Source organism: Larimichthys crocea, chromosome XVI, assembly GCF_000972845.2.
Source record: "Larimichthys crocea isolate SSNF chromosome XVI, L_crocea_2.0, whole genome shotgun sequence".
Taxonomy (NCBI): Eukaryota; Metazoa; Chordata; class Actinopteri; family Sciaenidae; genus Larimichthys; species Larimichthys crocea.
In genome coordinates this window covers 21116211-21135579 of record NC_040026.1, presented here as the reverse complement: position 1 = coordinate 21135579, position 19369 = coordinate 21116211, and the positions used below count along the sequence as shown (strand labels likewise).

Here is a 19369-nt window from a genome sequence, read left to right as displayed (position 1 = left end):
ATTCGAGTCCAGGTCACCTCAGTTATTTATTATTGTTATGTATGGCTGAGAATTATGAGTAAATTCACAATATATCAATAAATTAATGTAATTATTAAGTAATTATAGGCTTCATTGTCCCTTTTTACTAGTTTTTGGTCGCTCTTTGATCAGTATGATGCCTGATCAAGTGTTAAATTTACAATTTTAATATAATGAACACTGCATGCTTCTTCCCACTGACTGCTGCAACCAAAGCCATTTCTGTGCAAACCTTTTATTCGCCCTCAGTCAGGTGAAATAACTGTTAAAAACGCTGTAACCGTGTTACTCCGCGGTCCTCGGTGAATCCACACGAAACCTTTTGTTCCCCTACACATGCATTAGTGTCACTCAATCTTTATAAAGCTTTCACTGAAGAGGAACAGGCTCTTTTTGATGTGGTAGATAATCCCGGCCAAAAGCAACATTCGGGAGAGCACGGAGTTCATTTTGTAGGTGCACAGTCGCTTATTTGAATCTAATAAGTTTCGAGTTATTGCAAAGCCAATGGAACAACCTCCTCCCTCTCTTAACCGTCTCCTCAGGATAGGGTCTTTTTTATTAAGGTGTGAAAATGTGCCTTTCTAAAGGGCTCTGGTCCAGCCAAAAACTTGGTTTGCACAGCTGAATTAATTTAGTTAAAGCTGGAAATATCCCACAGTTTATTATGTCACCACCTCTTCCCTCGACTCCACCATTTCAGTGAATGAAAGAGTCAGTGTCTCGCAGTGATTCTGGAGGCTGTTGTTCTGATCTGATACAGTCCGTTTAACTAAACGGATGTTTGATTATCATTTTCTTGTTTGAAATGTAGAAATTCAGCATGTTTGTGTGTCCAGGTGTCGAGTTAAAGACGTTCAGCAGCTGCAGTTGTCCCAATATTTGTTCAGACTTCAGGCCAGGCTTCATAAAAATCCCTCATAACAACTGGGAAGACGTTTGACCTCCTGGTTAAGCGATCTTACTCAATTTTAAACCTCCCTTTCCTCCTCGTGGAGCTCAGGTCATCTTCTATAAGCTTGTTATCTATCAGCTGCTGACTATTACAGGAATGCTCATGAAGGAGTGACGAAGCCGTGCTGAAGAAAACCTCCCACTGATGATTTTTCCTGTTTGCTATAGATCATAAGTGAATGAAATCTCATTTTTCTCACAGCTGACTTGCATATTTATAAACATTTGTGCAAAAATCTGATATTTTTTCACATAATTCTTCCCTTCTTACCCTCCGTGTGAGATCCTGCTGCTCAAGCGGATCATGTATAAACACATCATCCACGTGTGCAGCGATGCCCTTCACCGCCAAGGCTTCAAGGCTGAAGTGAACTTGCTGCTAACTGAACCTACCTCGCCTCCTTTCTGTGACTTCAGTGTGTTTGTGTATTTATGTGTGAAGAGGCGCGGAAAACCGAGCAGTAGCGCTTGACTGGAGCACCCTCCAGTGTTTTGATATTTGTTGCTGTCACTTTGCGGAGGAATCCATCCCTCCCAGCAGACGAGCGCTGATCTTACAATATGGCTCTACGCTGAAACATCTGCATCCTGCAGTTTCATAGTAGGACATGTGTATCGACACACACACACACTGCCTCCAAAGCTACTTATAACCTTTATTTAAAGACTTAAGGACATTTTTTCTTAGCTGCCAGCAAGGACATCTGGAGGACTGGTTGTAGCAATCCTGTTTTATCAGCTTATGACAAACAGGGAGCGCTAGAAACCTACATCCCACTCGATATGTGGACGGCACTGGCTGCTGAAATTGGTCTGTAGTTCAGATGTGAGATGGCGAGATTTTATGATCGTCGTCCGCGTTTGATGCGTTTTTCAATTGAGCTTCTGGCTTCAGGAACGCCCGAGCTCCTCTGAAGGGGAAGGAATATCCTCCCTAATCTGTAGACAACAGACGAGCCGGGCCGTGCCTTGATCTGCACTGCAGAAATCGTGTGTGAGCCACAAGTTGCTAAGCTGGTTGAATGGCATTTTTTAAATTGAATAACACAAGATTAGCTGTTCTGATTGTGACGACGCTGAAGTGAATTAATCTCTCTGGTGACACGCTCCGGGAATAGGTTGTTTTATCTCAGGAAATGACATCGTGCGGCCTGTTTTTGTCTTCAGATTGTTATTTTTGCAGATATAATATGCTAATATGTTGCTAAGACACTGCATCATCGTTTTGCCTCAACTGAGTTTGAGTTTGGTTCATTTGGTCCTGATCCATTGACAAATCCAAACATCCATTGTTGCCTCCAACAAAGCTTGGCTCATCGATTGGACAGTTTTTGGTCATCGACTCACAAACCAACTTTTCTGAGCTTTTTTTTAAATTTATCTCAGGGAAACATTGGGTTTTCTTCTCAGACGCTATCATTAATAACTGACTGTCAGTCTGCTACTTGCTGCCATTTCTCCCAGTCAAACCACTCTGCGATTAATCAGATCTGTAGTTCATGTTCACTCGAGAGCGTGTGTAATCTCACACCCTGAGATTCAGGCTGTTTAAACAAAAAGGACAAATGTCTTGCAGCAGTGTTTAGATATCAGATACGCTCCGAGTCTTTTCGTTAAGACACAGATCAGACTTCAACCAGCGTGTTGCATGTAAGGCTTTCTTTGTAACAGAGCGACCCACTGTTACTGTTGCCTGTGGCGGTTTCATGTGCGAGTACACCCGTCTGGAGAGCCAAAATGTGAATGAGAAGGAAAATGCCCCCTCATGGTCTCAGATATTACATTGTGCCTCATACTTTCGAGCTTGAAAATGGAGGAGTGTGGAGGCGTTTGTTTCATTTTTGTGGCGTTATGGGTACAATCCCAACTGCCATCTCCTTCTTGCTCCCATCAGTGCGTCTAGACTTGAAACAAAGTCAACTCCCTGACACTGCAATTACAGTTTATGGCACTGGCTTATTGGAAAATGGAGAAATGGGGCTGAAAGGTTGGGGTGTCTGGACAGGAAGCTGTTGCATGACTAATCAGCACTGTGAAAGATGGAGCTTGAGCAGACCAAATGTCGTTCACATGCAGATTTAGTTTTACTCGGTCCTGTTTGTGCCTCAGGATCTCTGCTTTTTGCAGATGATGTGCTTCTTTTGGCCTTTTCGGACCGTGAACTTTAGCACTCACTGGGGCGATTTGCAGCAGAGTGTGAAGCGTCTCCAAGTCCATGGTTCACTGCCGGAGAACGGTGGATTACTCCCTCTGGGTTGGGAGCGAGTTGCTACCCCAAGCGAAGGGGTTAAAGTATCTCGGGGTCTTGTTCATGAGTGATGGGTAAATGGAGTGTGAGATGGACTGGTGGGTTGTGGGACCGTCGTGGTTCAGGTGGAGCTGAGCCAGAGGGCAAAGCTCAGGATTTTCCAGTCCATCTACATTCCAACCCTCACCTATGATCATTAGCTTTGGCTAGTGACAGAAAGAATGAGATTGTGGGTACAAGCGGATAGCCGGGCTCAGCCTTAGAGATAGGGTGAGGAGCTTGGACATCCGGTGGAAGCTCGGAGTGGAGGTGCTGCTCCTTAGCGTCGAAAGGAGCCAGCTGAGGTGGTTCAGGCATCTGATGAGGATGCCCACTGGGTGCCTTGAGGAGATATAAATAACTGATTATGAGTATTATTAGTCTGGACTGTAATCGAAAAACAAACAGGAGACTGTGCGGTCACTGTGTTTCACTTGTTGCACTCACTTTTTATTGGGGAAGTGATAAAATACAGATTAGGATCCAAGCTCAAGAAATCTCTGCTGAACTCCTTTTCATTTTTGGTTGGATTAGGTGAAATCCCTACACTCATGCGCTGAAATGATGTTTCTAAAGACCCGAGGAGTCTCTTTATTGGTAATTCACGATCAGCAGATGGGTTTCATAATAACTCATGCTAAAATCACACACCTACTCTCGCACGGTCCTGTGGTCGGCCTGCTTTGCTTTCACGCCACAAATGAACTGTGACAGAGTTTACTCTGATGTGGTCTCGGTCTGGTTGTTCGGTCTGCCTCGGAGTTTGATTGACAGCTTTCATACTGGTTCAATCAAACCGAACTAAATCGATGTGAAAGCAGTCTATGTACAGTGTAACCTGTTTGATTTATGCATACATAGAGCTGTCGCAATGCTGTTTTTCTGTCTTTTGTGAGATGAGATGTTTCTACAGCTCATTTTACTGATCCAAATTGGCCTCAGTGGATTGAAGAAGGCGCACTTGTCAACCTGTTCTCGCTCTGTTCTCAGAGAATGATAGCTGTAAGCATCCGTCTTTTTAATTTCAAATAAAAGTTATGGGATCTGCTCTCAAACATGTCGGTATACCCCAGATCACGCCTCCTTTTTTAAATTTATCTTACAGCGACAGAAACAGCCACGTTCCTCCCCGACGTCGAACGTGGAGCGTTCCAGTAACTCGATGAAGTCTGAAGGCAGCAGGTGCTTGACAGGAATCAAATCGGTCTCCCTAATCATGGCACTCTAATTGATGGCTCATTTTCCACAGTGGTGGAGAAATCTAATTAGAGATCATCAGATCAGCAAACATGCTTGGAGCTCTAAGGCACGAGGAGTGACACAACAGTTGGGCCTAATGCAGTGTAAACTTAATTATTGCCGGTCTTAAACTGCAGATAAGACCACCTGCACTGGGCAATTCTAGTAAAGTCTTAAAACTGACTTTTAAATACAGAGTGCGAGTAGATTTAAACTTCACTGAGTGTCGATTAGAGTGAGCGGAAACTTCCCTGCTGCATCTCCAGAATTAGTTCATTAATTATGCTTTTTTATTATAGTTAGATACAAGAAAGAAATGTTTAAATATTAATACTATTTTCCCATGATTAAGACTGCACTTGGAGGGCTAATTTATTTTAAATTATTGCTTTAATTCTTTAGATTTGAATAATTCTGGGGGGTTGGTCTGCAAACACAGTGTAGAAAATGCAAAATCAAGCGTACAATCAAACACAGATGGTACTATTAGACGGAAAACATAAATGTACAATCTTTAGCTCTCTTATCGTATCTGTTGATGGTCCAGTATGTTTTAAACTGTTTATAATTGGTATTTTGCAAATAAACTACAATACAAATGGTGAATTTCACTTAATTTAAAGCCAAACGATGCTAAATTATGGAAATTCATTGAAAAACAATGACTGTTGCATGGGAGGAAGATTCGTATAATTGTATATAATACATCATTATATCGTTTATAATAGATTATCTGCCATGTTTTCTTGTCAGATTTACTCAACACCACAAAGCTCCACGCCCTGTGCATCCTCTGTGTTAGCTCGTGCGTAAAAGAACATGTATGTCTGTGGAAAATCTAATATTCTGGACATAGTATTTACATATCACACGCGCACCTTGCACTTTATTTATTTTTTGGTTGTTTTTCTTATGGATTTATTAATGATTTTATCTGCTGAGGAGTCAGTGCACTTTAAAATCTCATGAATGCAATGGGCAGACATGTATATGCTGTTGCACATTTACATATATATTGCTACTCACATTCAAAGCAAGCTATTGAATATCCAGTGACATTAGTGACTGCGTTGGATGGATCAGAGAAATGTAAAGGGGGAGCTACAGGAGGAGCAGCAGCAGCTTAACGTGAGCTGAGCCTGGCTGATCTCCACAGAGTGACAGATTGGCACCTACTGCTCCACAGAATGTGCCCTTCCTTCCTGTATTAATGAACCCACGGAAAAAAAAAAATGAATGGAGGGATTTCAGTGGACCAGGTTTCGATAACATACGGGAACACTGTACTCCTGCAGAAGGATATCATCTTTAGACCTTCATTTGCCCCATTCACCACACTTTACAACATGTGTTTGTAGACAAAAAATCAGGAATTCTCTATTTTAGGGCAAGAACCACTGATTACCAGTTTGCAGATTAATGCAGATTAATTCTTGATTAACCGAGTAATCTTTTGGTCTGACAATTGTGTAAAATCAAACTCTCTAGAGCCCGGGAAGGTGCTTTCAGATGTTTCTGTGCTCAGTAGTCCAAGAAAACCAAAGATTTGTCAATTTACAGTCCGCACATTAGTGCCAGAATCTGGTGTCAGGGAATGTTTAAAAAATAACTTAAAAGTCTATTGTGTAAGATTTAGGAGTATTTATTGGCAGGAATGGAATAAAACATACCTTTTAAACGATTAATCAGTCGTTAAATTAGTTCAAGATACATTTTCTGTTGATAGACTCATCAGGGTTCGGGTTTGTTTGGGTGTTTTTATGCCTTTTTTTTATGATAGCGACAGCTGAATACAGAAGAAATGAAGGTAAGAGACGGGGTATGACCTGCAGCAAAAAAACAATGGGTTGGAATCAAACCCAGGCTACTGCAATAAGAAGTACAGCCTTGGTGCTTGGGGATGAGCTCAGCCGTCTGTTCTGGTTTCATAGAGCTTAGATTCGTCTGTGAACTTCCATTCTGTCTCTCATTGTGCATTAGAAATCTCTGAACGTCTTAATTAGCGTCAAATGTGAACATTAAGATGCCGTGTAAACACAGGCTGTAGACTGCAAACCAGACAATGAGGCTGTGAATCAATATGGACAGCTGTCAAGAGGAGCCTTGACCTTTTGTTACTAAGGACAACAGCCTGATGTTGACAACCTCCTCGCGTTTCACTGCAACATGTCATTTTAGTTGTTCTCCTTCAGCTGTTGACATTTTATTTTCTGAGGTGCCTTTATGCAGCGGTGACCGAGCAACCGTGCAGCACCAGAAAGTGTCTGGCAGAGTAAAACTGCTGCATCAAGTTCAGTTCCAGCTAGACGCCTTTAATATGTAGATATATGCATGGGTGGAATCTGTTTTCCTCATCAGAGCTCTGAGAGCTGAAGTGTTTAAAGAACTGTCAGAAAGTGGTTGTTTCCAGCTCTTCACTTGGTTTCTCTCCCCTGAGCATTGTCTTGTATATTTTTCTCGTCTCTCCAGAAAGCTCATTATCATTTATAAAGTCTGTTAGAAAAGTCAGTGTTGAGTTGATCCGGGAAGATTTCACGAGTGGTGACATGAAGGACCATCGGTAGGAAAGACCTCATCACGTCTTCGCCAGTGGCCTCATCAACCTTCTCCCAAAGCAACAAAGAGCAAGAGCTCCTTGCGTTGGGTCAGAGTTAATATTACCCCCCTGAAGCTGCCAACCTCATCACCGGGCACCTGCGACCTCGTCATCGGGCAACCATAGTAACAAAGATAGAGCAAAACGAAAGTGTGCTGAAGGTCAAAGACAATTTAGACGGACTGTCGAGAGGGCTGAGGGGCTGAAAGACGACGGGCCCCAAGTGTCAGCAGAGCCACTCTCCTATCTGGTGGAGTGTGGGAGGCACTTATAGGCCCATCATTGTGGTTCAGTGGCACCACTCACCCGTACCGCCCTTGTCACGGCCGCCCATGTGACTCGGCTGAATTACCTCCTTTAAGTCCTTCAGGCTCAAGAATGCGACAGCCTGAAACCTCTTCTTCGATCCCATCTGAGAGTCGTGGTCAGGGCGAGGTAACGTGGCTGTAATCAATATTATGACACTATTATATAGATTACTTTGGGGTTGTATATGTTTTATATGAGCTGTCACATTGTTATACTTGTTGTTCATACCAAGGACTTTTCCAAAGAAGATGGACTGCACTTCTGTCCTCTACAAGTCTTCACATCACGTCTGCGAAATCCGTGACATTGCCCTCGTTGTATCAAGACATGTTCAACAATCATTGGTGGTATTTTGTTCTTTTGGATCACGGGAGATGGCAAACCAAAAAGGAATCAAGAGATCAAGAGCGTGCAACCAACAGTCATTGGGTTTTATTTGTCTGTGAGCTGTTGTGTTGTCACTATAGACGGCTGTATTGATTATTACTGACGTGTGACTGCAAAGTGTCTTTTTTAAACATGTTAAATCCAACATCTAACCAATTAATAATTAAGGTCATTTATCAAGAAAAAAGTGGTAGTTTACGGCTCTCGAATGTCAGGATTCTTTTCTTTGTTATAGATCGTTTAAAATTGCATATCTGTGAAACTGTTGGTTGCTCAAGATGAAACATTTCAAGATGTTACCTTGAGAGAGGTCTGGCACATTTATAGTGTGTGAAGTAGAACTTCAAGACTTCAAGATGATGACGGACACATCGCCCCGTAGTCGTTCAGTTTAGTTGAGATGATGGTGACCGTGAAGGCGGTTTGGAAGCACCTGCGTTTGTCTCGTGTCTCCACTCCTCGGCTTGTCTTCAACACATCTTGACGTGTCACGGCGGTGGAAACGCACAGTTGGCTCGCCGCCATGGCTTGCAGCCATCGTTGCTGTAATTAGTAACACCTGTGCTTTTCCTACGATGACGATTCGAAATGTGTGCTGTGAAAACGGCCTGCATATCGAGGTCTTTACTCCAATTCGTCACCTGTCCATATGAAAGAAGAAAGCTCTAAAGACAGTATATGGTATTTCAATTGCTGGAAAAAAAAACCCTCAATACTGTCAAGTACATTCTTTGCTATAATAGCTGGTACTCAGCACCGCCAATGGTACTCAGCTGCACATTGTTTCTTTTATATCACCATCGTTGCAATAATCACAGTGAAGCACATCCTCTTGTACTTTTTTTTTTGCGCTATAGTACACTCTCATATGTGAAGATGGCGCGTCTCCACCAGCCTGCCTTTTGTGTGGAGCAGCTCTTCTCTGATTGCCATCATAAATCTGTATTAAAGGCCTCGGATGCATGTCTAAAAATCAGCACCAGTACATGGCCCACAGCGGGGTCCTGAGTGTCCCACTGATCACTGACGTTGCCGGTGGGTTTGACGGTCGTTCTCACAATGTTCCGAGTAATTTCACTTGCTGTGTGGAAGTAGTGACATTTAAATGGAGACCGGCACCGAGAGTCCGTGGCCGTGTCTCTCTCATGCAGCTCTTTTGTAAAAGGGAACCGTTGCCTTCCAGTTCTAGCAGTAGGGAGTGGGCAGCGTGTTGCGTGGGTAAAGAAGCGTTGGTCTAACCTCTCCTCCACTCTCTGATCATAACGTCAATAGTGGGAAGTCTCGATGTGTCCGTTTCCATTTCCTTACCTCTTGCTCTACCTTTCCTGCTATCCCTCTATGGCCTCTTCCTCACAGGAAGTGTTTCAAACCAGCTCCAGGCAGGAAGTTGTACAGAAAAAATAGACTTTGATTCTAATGCGAGTGTCGCCTCCGTCCATCTGATGCCTTTATTCTGGATCTGTGTCAACTCCCCACTTAATTTTGACAGCTTGATTAAAGGGTGTTCACGGCTAAAGTGTGACTGATATTTAGCAGTTGGTGTTGCTGTGACCTAGATATGGTGTCCTTTCTTAGGTGGCGACTGAGCAGGAACAGCGTTGGCAGTATTTTTTACGGTCATGGAAAGCGATAGGCCTCGAACATGTGAACACTGGTGACACTGTTCATGTACGTATTTACCACGTTTTGAGTGATGGCTCAACTTGTTTGTGTAAATTGGTGTGAACACAGGAACGTATTTATTGATCCAGATATGGCAACAGAAATACAATTTTTGACTGCTCGGTTTAGAACTCAGAGTTTAGAACTATTTTTATTATTTTTTATGTCTTTTTAGTCCATAAAATTGTCCAAAACCCAACGCTATTCAATCTAGAATGATAAATTCTTATATGAACAACTTAAAAAAACTTAAAACTGATTGATTATCAGAAGTTTTGCCAATTAATTTGCTGTTACCTGCTCAGGTGCCGATGTGCTTCCAGGTTACCATCTGTGCCGCTTTTACTTAAGTGATTGTACAAGAAGCTAAGACGAAAACAGGAATATTCAAGCCCAAACAAATCTTGATGTAAAAATGAATTGCAGAGTAAAAGTCGAAAGGAATATCCTCCAAAATGTGATTTAAAAAAAAAAATGCACTCCTGTAATTACTTGTTTCTTGGCTCGTGGCCTAACTTTCCAGGTAAGAAGATTTAGAAATATCTTGCTAACAAAAAAAAACAGAGGAACAAATGGGACCTAAATCGTAACTGCAGCCTTATTTCAGAGGTGTGTTGGCGATGCTTCACTAGAATAGTGTATGTAGTAGGTACTGTGACATTGGTTTCCTCAGGTAAGCCTTAATGTTGGCCCATCCCCAATCCTAAGGGACATCCTTCCCTGTTTGATACACAGGACAGCAGATGCACTCGACATGTTGTTCTTGGAGGCGTGTACGTGAGCCACACAATTTCATGAATCTTCACAGAGGCATGTTTCAGCTCTAACTCCCCGATGGGCATCGAGTGCCCCGGTATATCATTTCTCTGTGATATTGGAGCTCTAAACATGTCGCCTGTATCGATGTCCTTATCCATATAGAAGGGCACGTAGACTTGCAGCAGTCGCTCCTCCTGTACGACTGAAATAGAATAAAGTGAAGAGGCAATCTAAGACCTAGTGTTGTGTCCAGGGCACGTCAGGGCTGAAAGATCAAATTTTCTGATCAATATTTCAATCTAACTTGCATTTAAATCAGTATAGTTTGTGCTCAACGTGAAACAACAAGCATAACCACACATTTATCTTGCTTCTACTTAAACTAAGAACTGGACTCGTCAGGTGAACAAAAAGGTGACGGATGAATGCTAATATATCGAAACCAAGCAGCAAAATCCGGTGCTTGGTAATGAAGCCAATGCTCAAGTTCTAAAAACTGCAGTTCCTCTTGTTGTCCACTTGAGGCTGGCTCCAGAAGTGAGTCAGTCTCCATAAGTCCCCATGTTCAAATGTCCAACTTCACAGCAGAAATAAACATGTTTACAGCCTGGTACAAAAAACAGTTTTGGTCTCTGTAGCTAATTTCCCCGTTCATGACAACTGTACTGAGGGTGAATTTATATACAACTCACCTGTTCACATTATATTAAGGCTTAAAGTTATGCAGGATTAAGAGCGTGGACGCTTTGATTGACAGGTAGGTGCTGTTATAGACTTGTTTATGCACCCAGACGTCATTCGGACCACCTTAGGTCCACCAATGATCCATGTCTTTGGCTCTGTCCATTCTTTATACTGTCATTGGTGGAAACTGGTCAGTACCTAAAAGAAGAGGGAATATTGGACTCACCAGCATAACATATCGTTGCACTAACGTATCAGCTGGATGTTTATTTTGTGTCGCCCTCTAAATTATGAGTTTACAGCTTCGTTCGTCTTCCCCAAAGTGGCGATTATGATATAAAAACAACGAATCGTTGAAGTGAAGGTAGAAAGGACTGAAGCTGTTGGCGATGACTGGATTTGAAGGAGTTAAGGAATTGTGCCCTGGCTGAAAGAAGAAAGAGAGAGGAGAGAGAGGAGGATGAGGGAGAGTTATTGCTGCCAGGGAGCGAGAGGAGGAGGAGGAGGAGGAGGAGGAAGGGGAGAGAGTTGCCTGTCTGCCTGTGTGTGTTTGAGTGTGAACGTGCATGCGCGGCTCGGTGAGTGTATGCGTACTGACACCTGGCGCTCGCCCTCCCTCGCTCGCTGCTCAGATTGTGGAGAGCTCTCGGCTCGTCTGGGCCGTCCTTTACCTCTCTCTGTCGCTCTCTTCTCCCCCCCCTCCCCTTTTCTGTCTCCCCTCCCTCTTTCCATCTTTTGTCCTCCTCTCTCTGCCTTTTTGTTTTCTCTCTCCCCGCGTTGTTGTTTTTCCTCTCCGTACCCCTACAATCTCCTCTTTTTGTTTAGGATCTCACTTACTATGGTGCAGGATTTTTACTGCCTGGGCAGCAGACGAGGCGCTCGACTGACAAAGGTGAGCCGGATGAATCGGGGCGGGAGGATGGATGGATGGACGGATGGATGGACGGATGGATGTGGGATTCACTTGTGAATGTGGGGAGTGGTGGAAACACTATTCACCAAGGTTCAGCCGCTAATTGTTTCTCACCCGTTTGTCAGAGCAGCTCTTGACTTGTGTAGGCGTCTCTGTGTGTATTTTTAAAGGTGAAAGGTTCAAGTGTGTGATTTAAGAGCAGCACTGAGTGTCTGTGATTTGACCGGTCTCAGCATGTGTCAAAACCTCTCACTGTCTGGTTTGTTGTTGCCTGGTTGTGGCTTCGGTGTCACCTTGACCCAGGTACTGGGCTCTGACAGCAAGCAGTGTCTTCGCGGCATCGTGCCACACCTTAAGCATTAACTGTGTGTGTGTGTGTGTGTGTGTGTGTGTGCGTGTGTGTGTGTGTGTGTGTTAATGTATAAAGATGCTGAAATAAATAATGGAGTGCGAGAACTAGATGTGCCATGGTGTCTGACAGATGGCCATTAGTAGGAAGAAATTGTGTGAAGTGAAAGATCAAGTGTCTCCTAATAGTAATTCACCGCGTTCTTCATGTAATATCCGTCGCTCTTTATGTCTTTAAGTTTATTAATAACTTAAAGTAGCTCTGCCTGCTGTTGCTGATTGGTTTCTACAAAACTGTGTCTCTGTTTTCACATGTCCATCTCTCTTTCCTCCCCCTCATCTCCAGAGCTTGGTCTTGAATCATAAAATTCTGATTTAAATCTGAATTTATTCCGTATGGCTACTTGTGTTTACGTTAAAATGTGAGAACTTTGTTTGGTTTTGGTACCGAAGCTCAAAAAATGTCAATGTTCCAAATGTCAAGCTCCCAAAGTTGGTACCAAACATATCATAATTTACATGATACCTCAGGTTTATAACAGGTTTATTTAATGTAGAAACTTTGGTCGTCATTTCTATCTGCCACGATAACGTCGTACTCATCGAGTTAACTGTCAAGAAACGGCGTCATTGCTAAAAATAAATGAAGTGAGCATTAGGACAATCACACAGGTTGTAAAGACGCCAAAGGTTTATCTCATCGTGGAGGAAAATAAATCGGGAACATTTGGCTGATGCTGGCCCGAGAAGACGAAAGATTAGCTTCATTATCGACGTAACTGCTTTTTATTTTCTTAATTAATTGATCATTTGACTTGTAAAACAGAGTGGAGCGACTTCCTAAAATGTCCTATTTCGTCCTAAAACCCAAAATATTCTGTTCACTATCACATATAAGATTGAATACTCAATTGTGACGCTAGAACTGGAGCCTGTTTGCTCAAAAATGCCCTAAAAGGATGAATCGGGTATAAAAATAGTTGCCATTGATGTATCATTTTGCCTGTAGGTGTGAATGGCTGTCTCGATGTGTCTCCACGGTGTACCCCGCCTCTCGCCCTAAGAAAATGGGTTCTGATGGTTGCTTATGGTCGGACGGTTTAGGTAATCACCTAACTCATGACATACTTGACCTTTGCTGTGCGACTTCCACTTCCCCCTTTTTTCCCCTGACGCTTAACGAGCTTATTATTATATTTCATAGGGAAAACAGCGACAGTGTCTCTTTATTGCAGTGCCTCTGCTATAAAAACACAGCGGGACACCGTGCCCAAATGTCATGCTGCGTTTGTGTTCAGTTAACTGTCCCGATATTACGCTTTGGACAACATTAGAGACCCCCCAAATCTTCTGGCATCCTATCGGCATTGCATAGCACATTTTCTAAAGATACCAGCACTGCTCACTAGTCATCTACTTCCTCTGTCACTCTCTTCCCCCTCACTCTGTCATCACTTCACTTACTGTAACTTTCTCCTTCTTTCTCGCACACTCTGTTACTCTCTCTCCCCACCCACTCAGATATTTCTGGAGAACAAAAGGAGAGAGAGAGAAGAGAGAGGGAGATAAAACGGCAGAGCAGGGAAAAAGCTCAATGTACCAGCCCTGCGTAGGCTAATGAGTCTTCACCACTCCATCCTCCTTCTCCTCCTCCTCCTCCTCCTCCTCCACCTCCTTTCTCAAGTCCTCCCGTGTCCATTTATCCACATTATCTCATAGCCAAACTTGTCCACCTTACTCCTTTCAGGTTCTCGTCTCTCTCTCTCTATCCGTCTTCATTCATCACCGCTGCTTCTCTTCCTCCTCCTTCATCTCTTTTAACATTTTCGTCACTGCTTCTTCTTTTTTTTATTTGTTTTTCTTTTTTTTGTACATCCCACTGTTCCCTCCTTTTCTTTCCGTTCCTTCTGGAGTGATTATTTTCTTACACCTCCTCATCTTCCCACTCGTTCCACCCATTCATCGTTGGTGTATTCTCATTATCACAGGTGCTAACCATTTGCCACCCTCCGTTTTTAGACTTCAGTCCACTCCATCATCTTCCTAGAAACAGAACAACCCTTCCGGATTGTGCGTTTAACCGTGAGAAATATGAACCAACATGTTGGTGGCCCCATTTAAATTTTTGATGCCATGCAGGACTTATCAGCCCCCCCCCCACCTCCTCCTGCAGCAGCATCCTGTTGTTTCTTTGCCAGTTCGGGGAAACTGGGCCCTTTCATTGTGCCCCTTGATGTGGATGGGCTCATTATTGCCGCTCAACGCTGCGTGCCTTTTTTTGAATAGCAGGAAGTACCGCTTGCTAGCCGAGCATACTGACAGAGGAGGGAGAGGGGGGTCACTTTGCGCCGTGTGATAAACTGCTGCAAAACATCAACGTTGCATAACGAACCGGCGTCGTCGTCGGGTTCACTTCACAAGGGCTGGACGTAAAAACCCACGCCTCTCTGTTTGATGGCAGCTATCGTGCAGCCATGTCTGCATTCAAACCTACAGTCTGTCTATGTCTGGACTTCACTGTCTGGTGGCCCACTCCTCCTCTCCAGCCTGTGGTGGCCTTGATTGCCACTCTCAGTGGCTGTAACTCTGATGCTGACAGGATTGGATTTATCTGTTTGTGTCACACGCAACAGGTGAATCCCCACTTGATGAGCTGAGTTTGACAGTTTTGATAATTGATTACATGACGATTTATCAAGCAAAGGTTGCCAAACATTCATGCTTCTAGCTTCTCTAATGTGGAGAATTGGTGCATTGCTCTGTTTTATTATTTATTATTATGAATTGGATATTTTTGGGTTTTGGACTGTTGGGTAGACAAAACAACAACAATCTGAAGACATATCCTGTGAGTCTGGGAACTTTATTGTGTACTGTACACCATCTAGAAACAAGCAGAGAATGGGACCACTCTCAAATAAATCCAGACTCCATGTAAGTGCCACAGTTTATTTTGGTTCTACATGAGTTACAGCAAAGGGCCAGTACGTAGAATTTTGTGGCCTCTAACAATGGGCTTACTGATTGTAACCCCTTCCACTCACCTTCACTTCCCAAGTGTCAACGTACGAAGAGCCTGAGTGACATAATAACGTAGGTTTCCGAAGCCGAAAATATACAGCACTGCATGTCATATTGTTAGAGAATGCTTGTTCTGCCTTTAGTCGAAATATCGGCAAAGACATCGACAATTACAGTTATGAACGGGGAAATTAGCTACAGAGACCAAAGCTGTTTTTTGTACCAGGCTGTAAACATGTTTATTTCTGCTGTGAAGTTGGACATTTGAACATGGGGACTTATGGAGACTGACTCACTTCTGGAGCCAGCCTCAAGTGGACGTTAGAGGAACTGCAGTTTTTATTTAGAAGCTGCCGCTTGATCCTAGAGCCAGTGTTTGGTGTGCTGCGTGTTCTACTGTATACGGTGGTTGACTCTGTGAAAGAGGATCTGCAGTGTCTGTAGATATTAAAAGCTCATTCTAAGGTAACAAAATCATAACGGTTTTTATTTTCAGGTGATTATACACTAATAAAAACATAAATATTGCATTAATTTTCTGCCATATTGTGTAAATAGAGCCCTAAATCTGACACACTGGACCTTTTTTTTTTTTAAGGATCGGGATATTTGCAGCAACAGATCATAAACAGCTTGTTATTCATATATGTATATAAATTCAGCTTCTATCATCACTGAGATGAATTCAACTATTGTGGTTGTTTGCAGTTGTGTTAAACTGGGCTGCATTATCTTAAAGAGTGTTTCAAATATTTTGGCCATATATACATTAGAGAGCAACAATATTAGAAACACCTTTCAAAATAATGCACACCTGTACAACATCAGCACCCACTAAGAACTCCATTATAAACACAACAGTTAAATTAATGTCAACAAAAACTGAAACTTTATGCGTCATAAAAGTTGTAATGAAGTGGCCGGTGGGTGTATATTAGTTGACTAATCAAGTAATCATTTATCAATATTCAAATTAGATTCTTTTGTTTTGTTTATATCATTAAAAATTGAATATTTTTTTAAATCTGAAGGCGTCACTAAGGTATCAATAATAAAAGCAAATCCTCAAGTTCGCTGCAGCGTTACACTCTTGACACCCAAATTGATGAAAGGATCCAAACAATGAGACCTTCACCCAAACAACAGCTGAAAGCTGCACATGAAAAATTGATGTGAAAAACAACACTCATCTCTGCCTTGCACACACACTCTCTGACCCATATCCTGCAGTTTGTCACATTAGTATTTTCACCATTGTTGTATTCTTTGTGTATACATATTACAACCTCTTCTTTATATAAACCTGACAGCGTTTTGTCTCTGAAATGGAGCCGCTCTGACAAATCCGATACAACATTCGGCTTTGAGATGTCGTCTGAAATGTGAAATTCTGGTTCGATAGCTGCAGCAGTTCAGCTCGGGACACGTGTGTACACTAAATATAGTACACACACTGTAGCACGCGTGCTGTACTATAGCGTGTAGCTGTCATGTTGCTGATTAAAGACACATACAGTAGCCTATTTTCTCCTCACCGTGTGTTAGCGTTAGTGTCTGCTGTGGCACTGCAGGGTCGACAATCCCCCAGTCTATTTTATATTTAATGTGTGTTTCATTATTCAGGCCTGCTTGTTTGCAGTTGTAGGCAGATCTCTATTGCAATTGAGACGGTGTGTGTGGGTCTACTCCGTGTGTGTGTCTCTTTTTTTTTCCCCCGCTCTCTTATCGTCACAATGACACTGAGAACAGAGTGAATTATTGCATCGCTGTGGGCAAGCATAGGATAAGAATAACGGAGCGCTCTGAAAGAGGGCGCAGCAGCAAGGACGGTCTCTGTCGTCGTTTTCCTTTCACCTCTCTCCGTCCTCCACGCTTCATCGGTTACTATGGACACAGTCTCTTTCTAATTGTTAGCCCCCTCTTTGCAGGTTGAAAGCTTTGCGCTCGAGTTTGGAATAAGGAGAAAAACAAAATGACACTTTGCTCGTCTGCCGCCGGCCTTTTTCTATCCAACATCAAACACACTCCTTTTTTCTTTTTTCCCTTCAACAGTTGTGTTTTTGTGCCCGTGGCTATTTTGGAGACACTGTACATTGGGCTTTTTTATCCGTTGTTTGTTTGGCATTTAGCTGGTGTTCCACAAGGAGAGGTGCACTCTGTGGCTGTGGTCCAAATAAAAGGGTAGCCAAGCATTAAATCGTTATATAAATAGATAAACTGGTGATTGTATTCAGTTTTTTTATGCTTTTGTTGTCATTCATTCTCCTGTAGTAGTCTTTTTGTGGTGCTTGCACACAGTACCCTTCAATTAGGTGGAGATCTATCATAACACGACTCATTTCAGAATTCTCGCCAGTGTTGAAGTACTCAACGCTGCTAAAGTACTCAACACTGGCCCAGATCAGTCCTGGTTTTGTGACTAAAGGTCTTGTCTCGGAGTCGGACAAAGAGGATTCTGGATTTTAGTTCAAGATCAGACCACAACTGCAGGGATGTCGCTCAGTTGCCGGATTTATTTGTTAAGTGTCCGAGAGGAGACATCAGCTAAGTCCTCTGGAATAAAATCTGTTTTTCCTAAATGACGAAGAGTTCATCTGTAAAACGGTGTCCGAGAGAACACACAGCGGTTTGTAAATACTTCAAGGCGACGCTTAACGAGATGACTCAATGTAGCAACCTGGTTGTGACGCTTTGTGCTTCACGACATCAGAAAAATCAACATGCTACCAAACTCCTGATACAGGCTGTGGTCATCTTGCGATTGATTACTGTAACCGGGCCACCCAGCCTGCACAGTGAAACCCTTTCAGATGATGCGCCTGATCTTCAATCAACCCAAAAGGTCACGTTACCCCGCTGATCATCGAGCTCCACTGGCTACCTGTAGCAGCCCGCAATAAATTAAAAATCACTAACGCTGACTACAAAGTAGTCTCCGGTTCTGCGCCCAACTACTTGAACGCCCTCATACAGACATATGTTACCTCCTTCAATGAACGAGGCCTGGCTCTGCCACCCGTACACTCAGGACAATCCGAACTTTTCTCATCTGTTGTTCCCCGTTGGTGTTACGTCTTAAGTTGGTTGGTTTGTCTCAACCCCTCAAAGTTTGGGTCTTGCCCCGGTCTGGATACACTCTGGTCTTGGTCATGGCCTGACCTCGGTTTTAGTTGGTCTTGACCACAACACTTGTTATCTCTCTTGAAAACGAATATTTTCAAAATGGCCAGTGAAGACAGTGATTCACATTAGTCACACCGCCCGCAGACAGTTCACGGAAAGTTAAATTAACTTCTGTGTGAACCTGCGAGAGAGGATTTAGACTTTAAACTTGGCACCATACACTAATCTACAGCCCGCAGCTGCGTCTTTGACACTGAACACAGTGCTGCTCTTGTGGGTTGTTTATTTGAATTTCATTACCTAAGTTGAGCTTTTGTATATTTAAGTCATCTTTGCATTTTAACATTCGAGACTCTCTGTTTTCGTTTAAAGGGTTGTTTGTATAACCATCAGGCTGTTAAACAGGAGCAATAATTGCTGCTGTTATAGAGAGCAATAACTTTGCAACAATAGTTGCTAATAGAAAAGCAGAGACGGTTTCTCCCAGTCTTTTATTGTATTTTTGGGTTTCAGCATTTTGTTGTTGGTTTTCTGAATTCTTTGAATGACTTCTAAGAATTAGTTCACCCTCGAAGGAGCTAGCAAAGATGAGATTAGGGTGTGGTACAAACTTCTTCCACTTTTCTGGTTTTGTTGTGAAGCTTACAAATCCCCCGCGGCGCCATGAGGGCCCCCTAAAGCGGCACAAGAATAAGGATCAAATTTAGCAGTATTCCTCTTTAAGCTGCTGTACGGTAATATCTCAGTCTGTCGTTCACTGAGGCAGTAATTTGAAAAGTGGTAAATATCTTCCTCCATAATAAACAAGCGCTGACTGCAGCAGGAGCTCTTTTTCCTCAGCATTCCCTGTGTGAATTTATCCGGATCCCAACCTTTTCTCATTAAACACTCTTCGGCGGTGCAGGGAAAGGCATCTGCAACCTTAGCAGGAGTTGCAGACGCCGCTCCCCCTCGCCGCAGACAGCCAGAGGTCAAAGGGAAATGGAGGTGATGTTGTTTGTGTGCTGCAGACCGTGATGCGTGTGGATTAACTGAAACAAAGCAACAGAATGGCCACAGAAGATGC

General features: G+C 43.0%; 1 protein-coding gene across 9 annotated transcripts in view; it reads left to right on the top strand.

Moving 5' to 3' along the window:
• Positions 1-19369, top strand: part of tanc2b (tetratricopeptide repeat, ankyrin repeat and coiled-coil containing 2b) — a 136134-nt gene that overhangs the window by 41767 nt on the left and 74998 nt on the right. The window contains exon 1 of one of the 9 annotated variants that reach the window (XM_019262804.2): positions 11448-11790. The exons of the other annotated variants lie outside the window; for them this stretch is intronic. The gene's annotated coding sequence lies outside the window, so the exon portion shown is untranslated. Of the gene's footprint in view, positions 1-11447; positions 11791-19369 lie in introns of those variants that run through there. 9 annotated transcript variants of the gene reach the window in all.